Genomic DNA, 20,140 nt, shown 5'->3' on the forward strand with positions numbered 1-20,140 from the left:
CAAGAGGGACGAGTCTCCACCAAAAATAGGGACCTCTACTAACTGTTGACAGGAGTACAACAATGCTATAAATTGCTTACTCTGGAGTACCTTTGCAACTCCATCACCTGTAACTCTCCCGCCCACAATCTAAGATCAACCGATCAACATTTTCTAACGATTATTCTTAAGATTATTTCATTTTCTAGGACCCCTCCAGTGGAATTTACTTTCATTAGTATCATGAGTGGACATTAAAACAACCCTGATTAATCTTTTCCTAACACTGAAGGAAACAGTGATCAGCACCAAATAAATCTTGCTTCATCCATTGTAAACATTCACATAACAGACTGTATGTAACAGCATATTTAAATTAGTCTGTCCATTGTATTCACTCTCATTCACAAATAAAGGCACCTTTGCCCTTCTTTGTTACTGATCAGTCTCATTCTATTTGTTTAATACCATGTCACTCCATCCACATGTAGTATTTCTAATCACAATGTTTTTGCCCAATAAATAAAATGGCAATTGTGAGAAGCTTTAAGAGTAAGAGGTCACAAAATTAAAATGGAGGATGCAGCTCAGGAGACAATGGTCAAAATACACAACTGGATGGAAGGCTCAGTGGTGTCTGGATGGCCAACGCTGCGGAGTAGGTTATAACCTGACACAGATGGGTGGAACCTTAGTAGAAAGATGGAAAGGTAGGAGGATGGTGTAGACAAGATGGAGATCACAGCACATGATTGGAGTAGCAACAAAGGCCCATGTCACTGGAGGAGATGGCAGGGCATCCCCACACCCCTCCCATTTACAACAGAGCTCGGCCCCTGACCTCAAGACCCCACACTATATAAATCCAAACAAACAAACAAACACTTTTCTGATTCATGGGACATGAAATCGAGCTCAGAACACAATCAGGATATCCGAAATGAAACCTTCATGTTTCAACACAATGTAATAAATGGGCAGTAGAAAAGGGGGTAAGGATTTCCAGTAAATGTAGACATTTGGACAGGTTTCTTGCTATTCATTACCAGGCCTCTTCAACTCTTAGTAGCGCTCTGTCGATTTGAAAATTACAACATACTCGCCCAATACCAGTTCAGTTTCAAGGACAAAGAATGTACCACAATTGCCCTGTCTGCAGTATATGGGATGGCACCTTGGATAGGAGGCACTCCATCTCCCCAGCAACATATATTAACCCTCAACTTCTCTGCTGGCAAGTGGCAGTATATCCAAGCTCACCCTAATATAAAACCTATGTGTTACAATACCATCCTTCAGTAAACAACTCCCCTTCAGAGATCCATACAAGTCAGTTGGGGCGACTTACGACATTCTGCAGTTTCCATCCTTTTCAGCATTTATGTGCCCCCCACGCCGAAAATAATAATCTTACCAGGAATCTGTCCCTAACCTACCACGAGTAAGGGGACATTCAGGTAGAGGAAAGTCACAAACCCTGAGGTCTACATACCCAAACTACACATTGAATGGAGGGGGTGCAGGGAGTTGGCTCAGGACAAACCGGGCCACGGCGGTTCTAGACCCCACACTGTGAACTCCACTGCTCTTAAAAATTGCCCCTTCCAAAGTCTTCACTGTTCTCATTAGCAGGATCTTTTCAACCAGGGGGTACATAAGTGCAGATCTGTGCATGTACAGTTGCACTAAAGTGGTCATCAAGGTGGCGTCCCTCCAAATCTGTGGTCAGAAAGAGCTTCCTCTACATACCTCTGGAATCGCAGCCAGTGTTTGCGGGTATCCTTGTTAATTGAAAACATGGCGACACTAACGCCACCTGTGGAGGCAACTCAGACTTCCAGTTCAGTAGATATCAAAAGGTTCAGAATGCTACCGCCAGACTCATGATGCCTTAACCTCTTCTATGCTAATGACAAGGTCAGCTCGTTTTGCAGTACCACTGAAGCTGTGCTTATGACGAGCTGACCTTGTCATGAACAATGCAAATCTGGAGCCTTCAGCACAGGAGGAAAATCTCCTGTAGCATTGTTATAAGAATAAAAATGCAAAAAGAACAATTGATGGGCAGAATGCAGAATAATGTCATACATTCACCCCAGTACGAAGATCTGGGCCTACATCCATGCTTTTTGCTCACCATGCCATTCCAGTTTAAACCCAGCCATATGCAAATCAGTCTTGACCCTGTGCCTCATGGGAACAGACCAGCCCGAACTGCCAGGCCAGGTCCTCCCTGCACTGGAAACAAGCATCCTAGGACCGGTTTCGGGGTTTCACTCCTCTTCAGCCAGGATAGCTTGACTCCAATAGCATGGAGAGCACGAGACCCTCGTCTGGGCATACCCGTCCCACTCAGGGTGACAAATGCAAAAAGAACAATTGATGGACAGAATGCAGAGCAATGTCATACATTCACCCCAGTACAAAGATCTGGGCCTAAATCCATTGCTCTTTTGCTCACCATGCCATTCCAGTTTGAACCCAGCCATATGCAAATCAGTCTCGACTCTGTGCCTCATGGGAACAGTCTAGCCCTAAGTGGATGGATATGCCCAGACGTGGGTCCCTTGCTCACTGTGCCACTGGATTCAAGATAGCCTGGCTGGTGAATGGTGACATTCCCTGAAACCGGTCCCAGGATGCTTGTTTCCGGTCCAGGGAGGACCTGGCTTGGCAGTTCAATCTGGACTGTTCCCAGGAGCCACAGGGTCAAGACTGATATTGCATATAGCTGGGTCTGAACTAGGGTGGCGTAGTGGGCAAAAAACGATGGATTTAACCCAGAACTTTTTTACTGGGGGAGAGTGGTTGACTCATTCAGCATTCCATCCATCATTTGTTGCAGTTACACTTAAAAGAATAAAAAGGCCTGCATCCCACACACAAGAGAAACTATTGCCTGTCTGTCAAAGCCCAGACCCTACACCTGTTTCTGCCTCATACATAATGCCTGCTAGGGACAGCAAACACATACAGCAAAGAATATAGTGCTCAGAGCCTTTTAGACTTGTTCTGCTCATGCCGCAATCAACACACGTAGGGCAAAGTGACAGAAGATGTTCTAGGCAAGTCCCTGGCATTGGCTACATTATCACAAGTTTCTGCATGCACCACAGCCTCCTCCTACCCCAGGAGCACACGTAGACCCCTTTCAGACCTGGGTAGTAGCTTCTCAAGGTCTGTACACTTAAGTATAATCCTAAATCATGGCTTTTGAATGCCTTTAGAGCAGAAAACAGTTCTTAATCAGAGGCTGTCATGGGCATCTTGACTGGAGTCCAATATTCATATCAGTGTAGAAGATCACCAGTGCGCTCAACCTCAGTGCTGGAGTTCACAGTAGCAGACATTCTAAATTTACTTTTTGTATTAGGGGTTTCCTGTCGGAGTATAGACGTGTAGATTGCTTATTGGTCCTGCTTTCTTGCGTGCCTCCCACGACCCTTGTACAAGGCAGGCCTGGGCGTAGTTCGATGAGCTTTGCTATACGGAACACCGCGAAGTTACAAAAAATTGTGAAATTCCGCGAGTGGCGAGTCCAGAGAGAACTGCAGTTTGAGCTGGTAATCTTGCCGCTCGGGTAGAAATTCTACACGAGCGGCAGCTTGCAAACTTACCGTTCGCGATTGCAATCTTACAGTTCGCGATCGCGAGCAGGATAAAAACTCCGCTACACATCGCGAAGCAGAGTTATCTGCATTCCGCAAGCACCGCGGAGTGCAGAAAACTCCGCGAACTAAGCGAAGTTCACCACCCAGGCCTAGTACAAGGCCCGCAAATGTTTGGAGATGACATCTAAAAAATAGCTTCTAGAAAACGCTTTCCTGTGAGCAGGACTGCGTGCTCAGGCAGGACTTAGGAATGTGTAGTAGGATGAGCAATGCGCTGCCAGCTCCAGAATAACCTGCAGATAAACAGAAATGTATCCAAGAAGTCTGTGTTTCAACCACACTGCGCTGCCGCCACCTTCCTGTGGTTAATGCAGATCCCTTATGAACCCGCATGAAATAAACTCACTTGTTTTCAAGCAGTAAACTCGGGATCGAATGTGCTGCGAGATGCGCTTCCCTTTCTTGCAGAAACGCCAGGGTCATCTCAGAGGCCATGTGCCAAGCTAAACAGTAGAGCCAACCCTCCCCAACTCTCACCCTTCAGGAGCAGCAGCCAATGATTTTTCAGTACGATACTCCAGACCGAACTCACTCAATGTACAACAAATGGCCTCAGACGTAGAAAAATCAAGCCAGTCGCCACTTTCTTCCGTAAAAGTCTCCAAGCACAGGGGGCACATCAGCCTTGGAATCTCGGTGGCTGCAGGTTTCACTTCAGAGGCAGCGAGGTTGAGACCATAGAGGCTGTTTGAGACGAGACTTTGTTTCGGTATGGCATGCTATCCAAGTTTAATGTTAACATAACCGTAGAGGATGTATCGGTTATAGTTAGTGCTTTTAATGGGTCGGTACTCATCGGTACTGAGTACTGGCACTTCTGAATTGTCTGGCCCTCAGTACCGGCACTTTTCTTAGTCAGGGAGAGTACCGGTACCCTAATTGAGAGCACAGCAGGCTCAGGTTACTTATATACTCTAGCTCAGGGCAGATGCCGCCCTGCTTCCGAGGAGCTTGCAAAACACTGAGCCGTTCAGTGGCCTTTTGCACAATCGCTGCTGGAGATTACAGCAGCTCTCACTTGAATGGCCCCTGAGAGAGCTTGCATTGTGTCCTGCTGTGATCAGCAGGACAGGGTCTAGACAGACCCTGCACTGTCGATCAGGTGTGCAATGGCTATTAGGCTTAAAGTGGTCAGCCCCCCTCCGCCTTCCTCCATCAGGCGTGTGAAATTGGCTGGGGCTGCCAGTCTGTAATCCTGTCCCATTTAGGGCACTACACTGGCCGTACTAAAGTGTGCAGCAGCGTCACACAATCCTCTACCTTACCCAAAGCCGTTTTTTTTCCAATCACTAATTGCTGTCCCCTATAACTGCCAAACTGAAGAAGATCGATACATTTATCAAAATAGCTCCAAACAGTGCCCTAGCAAGGCTTTGATGCCTACAAATTCAGCAGCCACTTCCCAGGGGCCCATGGCTGACTGGACATCCATGCAGGATGGGCAGAAGGAGCAGGGTAACAGTACCACTAATAAAAACATCGGGCCATATTACAATTTGCCAAATAAAATTAATGGTCGGGAGACTAAAGTTCTGCCAATTACGAATCTAATCTCATCACAGGAAATCTCAGCCCCCAGAGGAGTCCAAGAAAACGGGGAGGGAGGCACCACAAAAAAGAAACTAAAAACCTTCTGATAATTCATTCACCACCAGCAGCCTGCCCACATGTGGTGGTGATGGCAGGAGTTCCACCATTGAGAGATTGACAGATCGGGTCTCATGGGGATCTGAAGAACAAGTGTCTAAAGATGGGTGAGAAAGTTCAGGGACTATCAAATATCAAAAGCCCACGACAATCGTCTTACCCGTCAAGTAAGGAGGATTGGTAGGGGAACGAAAGACCACCTAGGTGGCTGCGTAATCATCAACTTCAGGAACCCTGCTGTGGCCCACCAATTGTTATTCTGTTTTCATTTTCATCAGGCAAGGGGGCACTGACTTAGTACTCCATTAGCTGGGGTATTTTTATAACGCCTATCGGCCTCAGAGAGAACAAAGGTTCAATCCTAAATAACAATTATTCACTCCCCGCTGCACTTTGCACCTTCAGCCTTCATTGGGTGGTCTCCTGTTTAACGTGCCAGTAAACAACAGGTTTGGACCATTGGACCATGTTGACTGACTTAATGATGACACACTGCAGTGGTGATAAATGTTCTCTCGGTACTAGATCAGATGGCAGCCCCAGCAGAAGGGTCCCACCCCAGTGTTGGCGTCTGAAAAGGATACTCCGTGTGCAGCTATCTCTTAACCATCACTAGGGGCGGACACCACCAGGTCTACAACCTGAGATTCAGGAATTGTCCCGTGACTTTAATGGGCATGGGGCAGATGGTGATCCAAAGACACCCCTGGAGGTGTAATAGCATCATGTAACCTTTCCAGGGAACAGTGCCCGGAAACCTTTCTCCCGCCCCTGCTACTGATTGTGTCCAAACGAGGAAAAAGAGGCTTGTGAAATTGGCTGGGACTGCCAGTCAGTAATCCTGTCCCATTTAGGGAAATGCACTGGCCGTACTTAAGTGTGCGGCAGGGTCACACAATCCTCTACCTTCCCCAAAGCCCTTTTTTTCCATCACTAATCGCTGCCTTTATAGGATACCATGACTGATCTGAATACTGGCTCCAAAGGTGTAAAGTTAGCCCTTCCCGTAGAGAAATGAACAGCAGGGAACGCTGCAGCACTCCAGGAATGAGCTCCAGAACAACTGGCAAATGGATTTGGTTGAGGGTAAGTTAAGATGAACATAGAGGGAAGGGGGAGGGATGACTGTATAGAAGTGAGCTAACAGGTGAAGTTAGGATTGGCACTTTTTTCACATACAAAATGATATGTGTCGAGTTCTGAAATCATGAATGGGCTTTGAAATTGTATTTTAACACAAATTTGTGTACAGTCAAAAATCCTGTGCAATGCTTGTTAACTTTAATAATTATATATATATATATATATATATATATATATATATATATATATATATATATATATATAAGTGAGCAAAGCCCTTGAGCTATGAGAGGGAACACTGCTCGCCACCTGCCCTCCGGCTCTGGACGCCTGTAGCTGCTCGCATTGTTGAGCTTCGTTGTTTAAAATCGATTCCGACGCGTTTCAAGGCGATACACGCCCCTTAATCATGGATTCAGCAAACAAAGGGGGACATTAATTTCACCGCTTCTCTCTAACGGCCATTTATTGCTGTAGAGTATACCACGTGGTCGTGGCACATGCTGGTGCATGCTGGTGATGGTAGTCCTTGGCCGTGGAGAGGGGAACCACTTCTTTCTACCCAGGAGGAAACGCAGCCGGGGAGAGAAGGACACAGAAGGCGAAACGATTCGCAGCTTCATTGAATGCTCACCACCGCAAGCAAACCAAGAACGCAGATTTGAACTTCAACCTACTCAAGGTTTGTTAATAAAGAAAGCAGACATTACAAAGGGACTCAGCCCACTAAGGGTTCTACTTTTTCTTCCACCGCCTCTAAAGGACTACCATCACCAGCATGCACCAGCATGTGCCACGACCACGTGGTATACTCTACAGCAATAAATGGCCGTTAGAGAGAAGCGGTGAAATTAATGTCCCCCTTTTGTTTGCTGAATCCATGATTAAGGGGCGTGTATCGCCTTGAAACGCGTCGGAATCGATTTTAAACAACGAAGCTCAACAATGCGAGCAGCTACAGGCGTCCAGAGCCGGAGGGCAGGTGGCGAGCAGTGTTCCCTCTCATAGCTCAAGGGCTTTGCTCACTTATATATATATATATATATATATATAAATATATATCTTTGTATGCTTGCCAACCTGTGTGTGCCTATTTTTGTGTGAGAGAAAGAGGGAGAGAATCAGGACACTCTCATGAGATATTTTAAAGGGAATGGGTGGAATGCTTTTGTGTTCATCTCAGCTTGTTTCGCTCTCAGTGTGTGTGCCCACTTGAGAATATATAGTATGGTGCCAAACAACAACAAATAACATATGGCATTAAGAAGCAGCAAATATGACAAAACAAGGAAATGTTAACATATCACCCTGTTTATCTTTCATTTTGTGTAATGAGTTAATCTGATTTGTTTACATAAACCCATTTCTCATGCGTTTTGAGATGTGCTGCAACTGGTACAGAAGTCATTATGTATCATCATACCGCCCTTAGCCCCGCCCTAGCCCCGCCCATTTGCCACACCTCTAATTTACTTTAATGAGTACCTGCACTTATTTTTTTCCATTTAACGCACTGGTTATAGTTAGGGTTGTTTTCTTGCACAAAAATCCAGATCCATCGCAGTACACATTTATTTATTTATTTATTTATTAAAACATTTATAAAGCGCGAACGAAGGCCCATGGGCATCTCGGCGCTAAGAATCTCTGCGTGTTTAACCAGCAAGGGGAGCTAGAGTTTATTGATTAAAAAGCCAGGTCTTGAGTTGCTTGCGAAAAGACCAAAGTGAGGTACTCGTTTTGATCGAGTATGGCAAGGTATTCCAGAGTTTAGATGCGGCTACAAGGAATCTTCTATCTCCCCATGAGACAGATTTGGTGCGGGGTACCACCAATTCGTGTGAGCTGGATGAACGTAATGTTCTGGAGGGACTGTAAGGGATGAGATTTTGAGTAAAAAAAGCAGGTACGACATTATGTAAAGCCTTATACACTAAGCAGAGGGACTTGAACTTAATTCTATTTCTTACAGGCAGCCAATGCAACTGTCTTATAGTTTCTAATGCAGATCGGTGTTTAGGGATTCGTCCAAGGAGCCTGGCGGCTGCATTTTGGATAATTTGCATTTTTTGTAACACTTTTTCTTGGGCACCTAAAAACAGAGCATTACAGTAGTCTAATGTAGACAAAACCAGGGAGGTCACCAAGGTTTTTCCGGCATTCTCCGGTAGAAATGGCAAGATTTTTTTTATGAGCCGTAATTTATGGAAGGCCGAAGAGGAGATCTGGTTTGCGTGAGGTAGAAAATTGAGGCGATTGTCAAACATGACTCCCAGATTCCTCTCCTCACCTTATTAACCGGAACCGGGGGCTGGCCCAAAGATAACGGCCACCATGCCCCCTTCCTGTACGTTACAAGGTCTGAATGGGATTTCAAACAACGAAGTTAAAAGAAAGAAAAAAAACACTCCTCCGAGGTGTGAGCAACAACACAAAGGAGGATCGGGCCTGCCCTGACGAGGCATGCTGCTTGGGACAGGCACCGCCCACATGCTGTGGCCCCTGCTGCTGGCATCCACCCATGGAGGTCAAGAAGACACCGCCCTGCCTGGGATCGGTAGACTCGGGACAGTAGCAGGCGTGGCAAGCTGATTCACAGAGCAACAAACAACGGAGGATTACAGGCGCTTCTTGGACCGAGAATGAGACAACTGGAATTCTGCTGACAGTGAATGAACGAATGAAACATTTACAAGTTTCAATAACATCTGACATCTTTCATTGTAGGGGGAGCGCCACAACGCAACGCTTTCTTGTGTTTGGTGGAACATAAGTTTTTGGTTGTTGGTTATGTGATTTTGAAGAAAATCTAATTAAAAATATACCTCTACTAAGAAATCTTTTCATCTAACCTGTTCAATCAAAATGTTCAAGATGAGAGGGGTCTACAATTTCGGTATAACTCAACTCACCGAAAGTCGTTTTTTAAATTGCCCTTTATTATAGGTGTAACTATCGTTCTTCTTGAAAAACAAAAATAGACAATTAATTTCCAAGACTAACTAGGTACTTACCTTTGGTAACACAATTTATTTTTATTTCCAATACTTTTTATTGAGGTATTTACAAGGTACAGTATACAGGAGTAGAGTCACTGTCCCCTAGAGGGGAGGAAGCAAAGTATTCAGAACAGTTATGTTTGTCGGTGGGGTTACAACGGCTTGTGGGGCCTGCGTCAAAACATTCGTATGCTTATATGTCGTTTTATAGGTGGTGCGGAAGTCCTCCTCACAATTTCTAAAAACATATTTCTCACCTTTAGACTATATATATCCAGGCACCAGACATGAAAGTGAGAGTTTTCAAGCAATAGTTCTTATGTGCCACTAGATGGCGCCATTTGATTCTAAATTGGCCTTGCACTGCCCAGGAAGTGATTGAGCGGAGCCACATCTAGGCCCACCCCTATGTGGGGACCTAAGTTTCTGTATGTGGCCTCAAACATGTATCAAGACAAATTGCAAGCGCGGGAAAACTAACTTGGGACCTTTGTAACAGGTACAGGATTCCAATCCACAGAACGGGGACGCAAGAGAATAATGAAGTACCCTGAAGGTAAGTATCATGGATATTCCTAACTGGAGATTCCTCACCTTTAGAACAGCTACCCAAGCAGTATCTCCCAAAAGGCGGAGGGTCGTGCAAGACGAACAGACAAAATGACAATCCCTCTGCGGACCTGGCTGTCGAGGCAGTAGTGGTCGGTAAATATATTTACCAATCCCCATGCTGTTGCCTGACAGATTGTAAGACCGGACTCTCCTTGCTCATGCCATCATATCTGTGTTAGCTTTGATGGAATGGGACAGTAGGCCTTCATTCAGGGAGCTCCTTCTTGGCCAGAGCATAGCATATTTTTACGCATAGCATGACCCACCTAGACAGAACCCTCTTCTGTTCCACCTTTCCTTTTCTAGCACCAGCAGACCCAAAGAAGAGCTCATCACCACAATACCCGATGAACTGGACCACATGGAAGGGCGACACTACTATAGGCAAGAAGGCAGCTTGGGTTCTCACCATTACTTTGTCAGGGAAGGTAGTGGAGTATGGAGGTTGCACTGACCGCACCTGCTCATTGGCACGGGGCGTAGTGACAGGAATACGAACAGTGCGGATTGTCGAGTTGCAAGTAACAGCTATGCATGGGCACGAACGGTGGGCATTTGGGAAACGACGCGGACCAAATTAAGGCCCCGCTGAGAGTTGATGAAGGGTTTTGGAGGAAACATAAGCATCAAGCTTTTCAGAAAAACATAAAGAAGGCGATTTAATTGGGGAAGGCTGCTCTGGCAAATATGAAAAAACCAAAAAGGCAGGCACGTAATCTTTAACGGTGCCTACTGTAAAGCCTTATTGTGCTAACATCAAACAAACAATAGCACATCTAATAAATTGGCCTGTACGAAATCACAGTGATGATCTCTACTCCAGGCCACAAACGTCTCCCAGTGCCATGAGTAAATGGACTTCATTGAAGGCTGTATAGCTGCTAGACGACATCCACCACGTCATAGGGAAAATCCAAACGCTTAGTTGCTGCAGTACAATCTATGCATGGAGGTGGAACTGTGGAGGTACGGTGCGGAACCCTACCCTGCTACTGATAAAGGAGGTCCTCACGAAGGGGTAGCTGGATCAGAGGGCAAGTGTTTAGGGTTAAAGATCCAGGCACCATGCTCTCATGGTCCAGTCCAGGTCTGTTCAAGATGTCTTGGGCCCAGTCTGCTCTGACTTTCAGAACTCTGGCCAGGAGAGGTAATGACAGGAATGTGCTGCACATACTCCCTGTACTTAAAATTGTGGGTTATGGCACTTAGATTAGGGGAGTGGCATTTTTTGAAAGATTTACCTCTTTGGCGTCACACATCAGATGAGCAACAGTGCAGGGGTTGCGCGGACTTGGTGGAGTCCTTGGAGCATGTTGTATGTCCCTGCCCTGCATTGCTTGCCCAGCGCAAACTAAAACTGAGGCCAGAGTGGAACAGATTGGGAGTCCGGTCCTGTAGGTAGGCAATTATTGCGGCATTGAACCCAGAGAATACTGCTTTAAATAGAAGGGTCACAATTTTTATTCACCGTGCATATCCCAAATTTAACCAGCAACTTGCAGGCCCGGTAACAATCTCGAGGAAGTGCACAGGTGACTTTGTATAAAAACCCCTGCATCACTATGGAATGTGATGTCGACGCCTTGATACTGACTATAGACAACTGATAGCTGCTTCACTAAACTGTTCTTATCATTTGCAACTCAGTGTCTTACTTGTAATGTTTAGCAGCAACAGTCAGTGTCTTTTTATATTATTAATTGTTTTTAATGATATACTGCTGCTATGTGGTTTTAAAATATACAGTTCTATCATATTTTGGTCATTTTAAACTCTCAGTTTTGTATACGTATGGTATGTATGCTCTGCTTTTATGATGATATTTTTTATCAAATAAAGTTCTTTCCATGGCAGGAATGTGCACAACAGACCTTTGGTGCATGGAAGGCAGAATGACTCTCGCCATTATCTTCCTAGTGGAAACTACTGCATGCAGTAGATTTGACTCAAGGTATACAACTCCTGCCTTCTTATGGCTCCTTAATTTTTTTGTTCTTTAAGAACACGGTGACCAAGTCACACATCCTGTAATGATAGCTGCAACATAATTTTCTCTGTTGTGGCCAGGCAATCAGGTTTCAGGTACCTGGGTCCATGAACTTAAATGGAAGACAGGAAAAAAAGCTCTCTCATCCAATCAGATTAGTAGTTTGTTTTTACATTTAGTCTGCAGAGGGTCTACAAACCTTGATTCACAGACCATCCATGGACTAACAGTTCGAGCCTCTCTATCTCTTTAACCCATGTAAGCCCACCTTAAATTATTTGTAAACGCGGATTTCTAATATAACTACTGAATGCATTTACAGAAAACCAAGCAAAGGCACTTCATTGAGTAAAGTTCTACTTTCACACAAAGTGTGGTAAAATGCCGCTCACTCTCTTTCTGTATTAAAGAGCACATTTCTTATTGGGGTTAAAATGGCAAATGTGAAATTTGTTTCCTTTTCCCTTCCACCCTTAACAGATCTGAATTAAAAGTGCCATGCCAAACCCAAGTCGGATGTACTTTTTTAAAGGAAAGTTTTGTGCAGATTTATCGAATGGCAAGTTATTAAAATAAACAAAAAAATGCCTTTTCCATGGATATTGACAACAACTACAGTTATGTTCTCATCATAATTTTTTTTAAGGCATGAGGTTGATGATACAAATAAAGAGGTCTGTCTCTAGGCAAAACTTGAAAATTATCAGGTCCGAAAAAGATATACTTTATTGGCTTCCAGTTATGGCTAGAATGAAACATAAGATTTTGAGCTGAACCATTTACAGCATGAGCAGGTCATCCACGCCTTCAGAACAGCAAAATCAGCAGATACTTCCTCAGCCTCTGTGTACCTCTGCAGTTACTGTAATCTCTTACCATACCCTCCCCGCCACCAAATTACACCAGCAGGGGGCAGACCGGTTAGCTGATGAGACAGAACTAAACCCATGGAATAGCCTTGCCATGAAAATACGGATGAGAATCACTATTCCCACTTTCAGGAAGAATATAACAAGTTACCTAGCTTTGATAATGCCTTATCTGGTAGAGACTATCCAGCTGCAGAGTCCTTTCCTTAGAATATTCCCCAGGCGTAAGACTGGATCTGGAAAATCTTGCACTGTACCCCTGCACACCAGTAGGTGGCGTCGAACAGCTCAGCGCCTACATAGACATCGTCCGCAGCAGATGTGACATTTGCGGTGCCTATATAGGCGCCACCCCAGTGCACTGACTTCAGCTTCTTTTTGTGACTATTTCTGCGCCAGAAGCACAGAGCCACGAAAGAAGGCTGATCGACCCGTGTGCAGATACTAAGGGCTACGAGGACTTTTTTAGGTAGGGAAAAGGGTTTCCAGAACAAAGAGGACGGGAGGGTAGGTAAGGAATCGGCAGCTAAATGGAGTCTACCAGAAAAAGCATTAGCAAGGTAATTAACTCGTTCATCTGCTATAGACTTCTAGCTATCGATTCTTTACCTTCGATATCAAAACTCTCAGGTGGAGGGACTGCAAACTGGCTCAGACCAAAAAGGCCAGGAGGACCAAACATGCAAAATGCCCCTCACGACTGATCGGACTGTCCAGGTAGCAGTGTTTTGTAAACCTGTGCAAAGATGCCCACACGCTCTAAGGCAGTAGACACAGCTTTGGCTTACATGGAATAAGTCTGCAAGCCCTCAGGGTCTGCTTCCTGGCCATTCTGCAGCAGATCTTAATGCAAAGTACTATCCACCTGGAGGTAGTCCATTTCTGCACAGACTTCCCCTTCTTCTTTGTTACGGTACTCGTAGGGTCCGTGTGGTGGAGTCTTTCTTCCTCTTTGGAGGGATGAATTGGAGCAAAGAAGGTCAGCAACGTGATGTTTTGGCCAACGTGAACGGGTGTCACATCCTTCAGAAGAAAGGATGCATAGGTTCAAAGAAAGAGTTTGTCCAGAAAGAAGCTGGTGTATGGCGGTTGGACAGAAAAGGCCTGCAGCTCATCGACTCTCCTGGCCGATGTGATGGCCACCAAGAAGACTATCTTTATTGTCAAGAGTCTGAGAAGACTGGTATGCATGGGTTCAAAGGGAGAATACATCTAAAGTGTTAGAACCAAATTAAGATCCCATTGGGGCATAACAAAAGGTTTGGGAGGAAACCTGTTGGACTTGGCCCTTTCTGCAGGGTCATCCCAGAACTTTTTGCCTTCCTCCTGTATTTTTTTCTGACCTCTCGTCATTGATTTTAGGACTATGGGCACTTTATCACTGCTGTTCAGTGCTAAAGTGCATTTGCCCTCTATGGTAAACTTGGCAAGATTGGTCCACACCTGTTTGGATATTTAATTTACCTGTCAGTCCCTTATGCAGCGGTATCTCATACACCCAGGGCCAGTAAATTAAATGCTACTGGTGGGCTTGCAGCACTGCTTGCGCCACCCACCAAAGTAGCCTTTCAAACCAGTCTCAGGCCTCTGCCACTGCAGGGCCTGCACGCGCAGTTTACTGCCGCTGTGATGTGGCACATTTAGTGGTTGCACGTCATCTACCTGCTCTCCTTCCTGATCACTGAGTGGTGGGCCCTTTTACTAGCCCTGGCGGGAAGAGCTTTTTGGCTGCTCTCCTCACTGATCAATGCGTGGTGGGGGGCTTGAACTGGTTGTTGGAGCCTGAGACATGGGTTAACACTCAGAGTATGGCAGGCGCAGAGGAGCGCATTCGCGCCGCGAAGAGATGCCGCAGAGCTGAGGTCCGGTTGAAGGGAACGGCCCAGGAGGGCATTGCCAGGCAACCAAGGTGTTTGCTGGCTGAAACGGCTGGGGACACGTCGGCGTACTTCGCCGCCCCAGTCGCAAAGAGCCATGTGGCCGCGCTCGGCCCAGGGAAGCAGCGACTCCTGCGGAAGCCCGGCAGGGAGGAGAGTGCATGTGGGACAAGTGCCTAGCAGCACAGTGATGTATGTGATTATGTTCTAATGTTTTTTTATGGATAAGGCAAAGTCTATTGTTATATAACTTTGTGTGGACTTTCTCTTGTGGTGTGCCTCGTGTGTCGCTGCTGTGTGAGTGTGTTGCCCAAACGCTTTACACGTTGCCACTTGGATAAGCCTGACTGCTGTCCCAAGCTACCAAGAGGGTGAACAGGCGTTATCTTCAGCATACAACTCCCTTGCCCTAACTAGAGTGATGGTTTCTGCCTGGCTTAGGCGCATGTCCTAGCAAAACCTGAAATCCTATTTCTTTCAAAACCTATGCTGAAAACCTTTCAGAAAGCGTCACATTGGGTGACTTAAACAAGGAAAGTTGGTACAGCAACCATCAATCGCAAAAATTACCGAAAGAAATCCCTTAACTGTGTCAGTGTCAATAACAAAGGAAGACCCCCCTGCCACTGATGTCCAAAAGCAGAAGAGCGCACTTTTTAATGGAATAATAAATTCCTGCATGCTGACCAAACCAACATAGGTTAAAGAAAATAAACTGCTATGCGTGAATTATACAATAATAAAAATTTAATACAAAATGTGATCACATTATATAATTTCAATAAATATAACATAATCCAGCATCCATATTGAATCAATAATATAAGAAATAAAAAGCACAGAAATAAAGATAGTTCTCATCCCCCACTCAAAACACCATTCTTACTTCATCAACTATTCCTACTCACAACCCAGTTCTCATATACCATACATACTAAATTCTCATCACTCAGTCTTCATACTATCCTTTAGCGTGTCTACAATGTGGGTACAAAACCCAGTAGTATATAACAGGAGTAGGACAAGTAGAAGTCATCCAAGTATTGTTGTATAATATGAACTCCAACTGTTGATGTATATTCTCCAATACATTCAAATACACAGAGTGTGTCCCTGAAACATTAATTCAAACATGGAGAAGAAACCAGGGAAAAATACTAGTAACAAAAAGTAATTCTGTAATACATACTGTAGATTAATACTTAATACAGGTGCCACAATAAGACACTATAATGTTTATAGTTGTAATCATTTGGCATAGAGTTCTTAATATGATGTTGACATTCTAATGCCCCAGTCCTAATCTTCGCTGACGCGCGTTTCCGTGACTCCCCGGTCCGGTGTCACAGCTTCATCAGGGCGCTCAAGTGGTATACTCCAATAGTACACAGTGGAATGAAGAGAGGGGGAAAAACGGCAACAAAACGTATATATGATGTTTTGAAGAGAACTGTAAGAGTGTCAAAGGGGAACATACCCCTCAAAAAAATCTGAAAGCAGGCAACAGTCCTGGTCCCGGAGACGTGGGGAGCGATCTCATGCGATGTAAATCTCTACCACGCGTCGTAGTGGATTACAACAGATCCAAATATGAATCAATTAAAATGAGCAGACCATGGGTCCATAGCTGCGCATAGTGCGGCCTCCTTAGAAGCAAGGTCCGGAATGAGTCAGATGTTGGTTTGGTCAGTACGCAGGAATTTAGTATACCATTAAAAGTGAGATATTCCACTTTTGGACAGCAAGGAGATCTTCCTTTGTTTTCTTTTTCCTGTCATTGCCCTTGGCCCCCTGCCCACATTTTTCAGGGCCCTCTTATTTTATATTGTGGTCAGAGCAAGGCCTTGCTGGGCTAAGGTGGACAGGGGTGCAGAATTGGGTCAACGTGTTTCTCAGCTCACCAAGCCACAATCATGTCCCAACAGCAGTCATATTTTTGTTAATCAATGCCTGGCTACCAGGTTGACGTAACAGACCACAGGAGGAAGATCGAGTACCCTCAACTGTCGCCACTAAATTTCACACATGAAAGGGGAGCATGCACAGGTTCGGTTTCAGGACCCTGCCTTGTTGCAACAGCAGCAGATCCTCTTGAAAGTCTAGCCTGATCAGAGAACAGATAATCATGCTGAGGAGTTCTGGTTATACTCTCTTCGCCCAACCTGGAGCCACCAGGGTGACTTGGGCCTTGTCAATTTTTATCTTTTTCATAACTCCAGGGAGGAGCGGTATCGGTAAGAAAGCATATAGGAATCCTATATTCCAGTTTAGTTCAAACGCATCTCCAAACAAGAGTCACTTTGGAAACACCAGTGTGCATAAGTGCTGACAACGACCGTTCTCAGCGGGGGCAAATAATTCGCGCCAAGGTTATCCTCGGTCCTGAAGCCACCTCCAGATGCAGACACTACTTGTGGTCCACAATGCATTGACAGCTGAGTTTGTCAGCCCCGGCATGTAGAGATCCTGCTAGGTGATGCATGAGTCATGACCAGAAAAATGTCCGGACGTTCCAGCCATGTCCAGAGTCACAGAGCTTCCTGGCACAGGGTCCAGGACCCCACTCCACCCCGCTTGTTGCAGTACCACTTGTGGTAGTGTTGTCCGTGAACACATGGACCAGCTTCTCTTTGATGGAAGGAAGCAGAGCTTTCAATGCTAAGCAAAGCGACCTCAGGTACAGAAAGCTGATGTGAAGTAGAGTCTCCACCAGAGACCAGAGGTCTCTAATCTCCACCTCTGCCAGGTGGCTGCACCAGCCTAGAAGTGACGCATCAGTCACCACTGTCAGCTTTGTGTGGGGAAGAGAGAGGGGTCTGTTGCTGACCAAATCGCGGTCTGTTAACCACCACTGCAGATCTTTCGCTATCTCCTTCGAAATCAGAATCAGGTCTGACCAATTCCCCTGCTGCAGCGCCCACTGGAGCTTTAGATCCCTTAGCAGAGCCCGCATATGCCATTGATGGTACTTCACCAGCAGGACGCAGAAGACCATCAGACCCAGCAGTCTAAGTCAGTCTCACTGAAATCCAGAACTGAGGTGGAAGCATCGGGATCATAGCCTGAATGTCCTGGACTCTCCCCTCCAGAGGGTATGCACGGAATTGCACTGTGTCCAAAATGGGTCTGATAAAAGGGAGGGTCTGAGAAGGACTCAGGTGTGACTTCGGCACATTGAGATGGAGATGCAGGAGATGCACTATATTCTGGAGGTGGACAATGACTGGACTGCCTATGGTGAGCCCTTCAACAACCAGTTGTTGAGGTAGCGGAAGACTGATATCTCCGACCTTCACAGATGTGCTGGAACCACCGCCATCGCCTTCGTGAACACTCATGGGGCACTGGTAAGGCCAAATGGGAACACATCGTACTGGAAATGCTCCTGGCCCACCACGAATATTAGGTAATACCAATGCAAATTGGCCTGCAAGATGGGAACATCAAAATAAGCATTCTGCAGGTCTACTGCTACCATCCAGTTTCCAGGGCTCACTGCAGACAGGACTCGAGCTACTGTTAATTTCTCAGGAAGGCATTGAGGGGAAACAGATCTAGGATAGGACAGAGGCCTCCATTCTTCTTTGGCACCAGAAAGTAGTGGGAATAGCAAAAACAACCTATTTCTGACTTTGGCACCCTCTCGATGGATCCTTTGCCCAAAACCTGCACTTCCTTGGGAAAAAAAGAGGTGGTTCTCAGTCAGCTGACCCAAGGGCAGTGGCAGGGGCAGCAGGGTTTCCAAGAATGGAAGAGTATAACCCCCACAAGTAAAATCTGGAAGCCCACTTGTCCGAAGTTAAGACTCGTCATTGGTGCAGGTGGTACCGATCCAGCCTCCATCTGGGTACCTGTGTGGTTGCAAGGGCATACTAAATGGGTTTTGAGGCTGGGGCTGCCATGGAGGGGTCTGGGGGGAAAGACTAGCTAGATCTCTGACCTTGGTTTCAAAGGTACTTGTGGGAGCCGTGTCAGTGGGCACGGAAAGGCTTGGGCAGTGCTGGCTCTGTTAGAAAGGACGTAGCCACGGAAGGAGAGAAAAGCAGGGTGATGCTGGGGTGGGGCCATGGCAATCCAAAACGACCAAGCGGTGACCCTAATCTCCTTGAATCACTCAAGCACTGAATCAGCTTTGTCGCCGATCAGGCAAGAGTCATCGAAAGGCTTGGCCATGAGGGATGCCTAGACATCCCCCAAAAAGCCAGATGACTTCTGCATGCGTGGTGGCGGAGTGTCACCGATGAAGCAATAGACCTGCTCAGCAAGTCTGTCCCATCAACTACCTCAGCTGCTCTCCTCACCCCCATAGCAAAGGAGGGCTATTCCTCCGGAGCCACATTAGGAGATGCCATACCGATCTCTGGCGAGGTGTCCTGACCACTGGCATCTGCCAGCTCATCATACCAGTTATCATCCAATTGGGCCAAAGGCTCCTCATGGGAGTCAGGGTAGCCATAAGGCTCTTCGGATCCACCCCAGTCAAAATACCCACAGGGCTTAATCAAGAAAAGGAGGCATCATTTCCAACCCAGACAGTCATTAGGGTTCGTTCAGCAGCAGTGTTGATATTGAACGACACCGGTCCGGCTCTGTATCGTAGTCAGGAATGACTATGGGCTTGGCACTAGGAATAGCACAATAGGACCAAATCACAGCAAATGCCAAGAATTTGCAACCAGTCAGTCCAGATGCAGGAAGGGTTCCAGAGGGCCCAATTGGCACCGAGGGCAAACCTGCTGATGTAAGTCCAGTCAGTGCACCTTCCAGAACCGTGGGCCCCAAAAGGTGCTCCAGAGGGGTCCACAACCCAAAAATGAGGTGCACACCATCATGAAAATCCTTAAGTTGGGTGGGGGGTCACTCTAGCTCTGGGAAATTCAGGGAGGTGCAGAGCAGATCAAGGGTGTGGCTCCGCAATGAATGAATGAATATAAGTCTTATAAAGCGCGGACTTAGCTCGGCGCTGTGGGTGCAGAAAGAAATGTTCTGATGTCAGCGCACGGGGGTGGTGCCCATATACGCACTGTGCACGTCATATACGGCGTGGACGATGTCAATGCGGAGTCATTCAGTGACACCTACTGATGCGCAGGGGTAATGCTCAGATTTTCCAGATCTAGTCTGATGCCTGAGGAGTATTCAAAGGTAAGGAATCTGCGGCTAGAAGTCTCTATCAATTTATAAACATTTCTCTTCTTCGAAGACTTGGTGACCCAGAATCCACTGCCTATCCTCACTTCATCTGCCAGTGGCTTTACTGTTCCTTTTTCGGAGTTCAGGGTAACAAATGCAAAGCACTTCAATGGTTTAATGCTTAGAGTCTGCTCAATATAAGAAGCATTAATACAAATAAACTCAAGGGTGTGCTGCTCTGGGCTCCACCAGGATCCGCCTCAATAGAAGCACTCTTTTGAAG

The 20,140-nt window shown here is 46.0% G+C and overlaps 1 protein-coding gene across 3 annotated transcripts in view; it reads right to left on the reverse strand.

The window, feature by feature from the left end:
* RECQL5 (RecQ like helicase 5) overlaps window positions 1–20,140 on the reverse strand; it is a 912,465-nt gene that overhangs the window by 474,727 nt on the left and 417,598 nt on the right. The gene's annotated exons all lie outside the window — the stretch shown is intronic.

This window comes from Lissotriton helveticus, chromosome 7 (genome assembly GCF_964261635.1).
Source record: "Lissotriton helveticus chromosome 7, aLisHel1.1, whole genome shotgun sequence".
NCBI classification, from domain to species: Eukaryota; Metazoa; Chordata; class Amphibia; order Caudata; family Salamandridae; genus Lissotriton; species Lissotriton helveticus.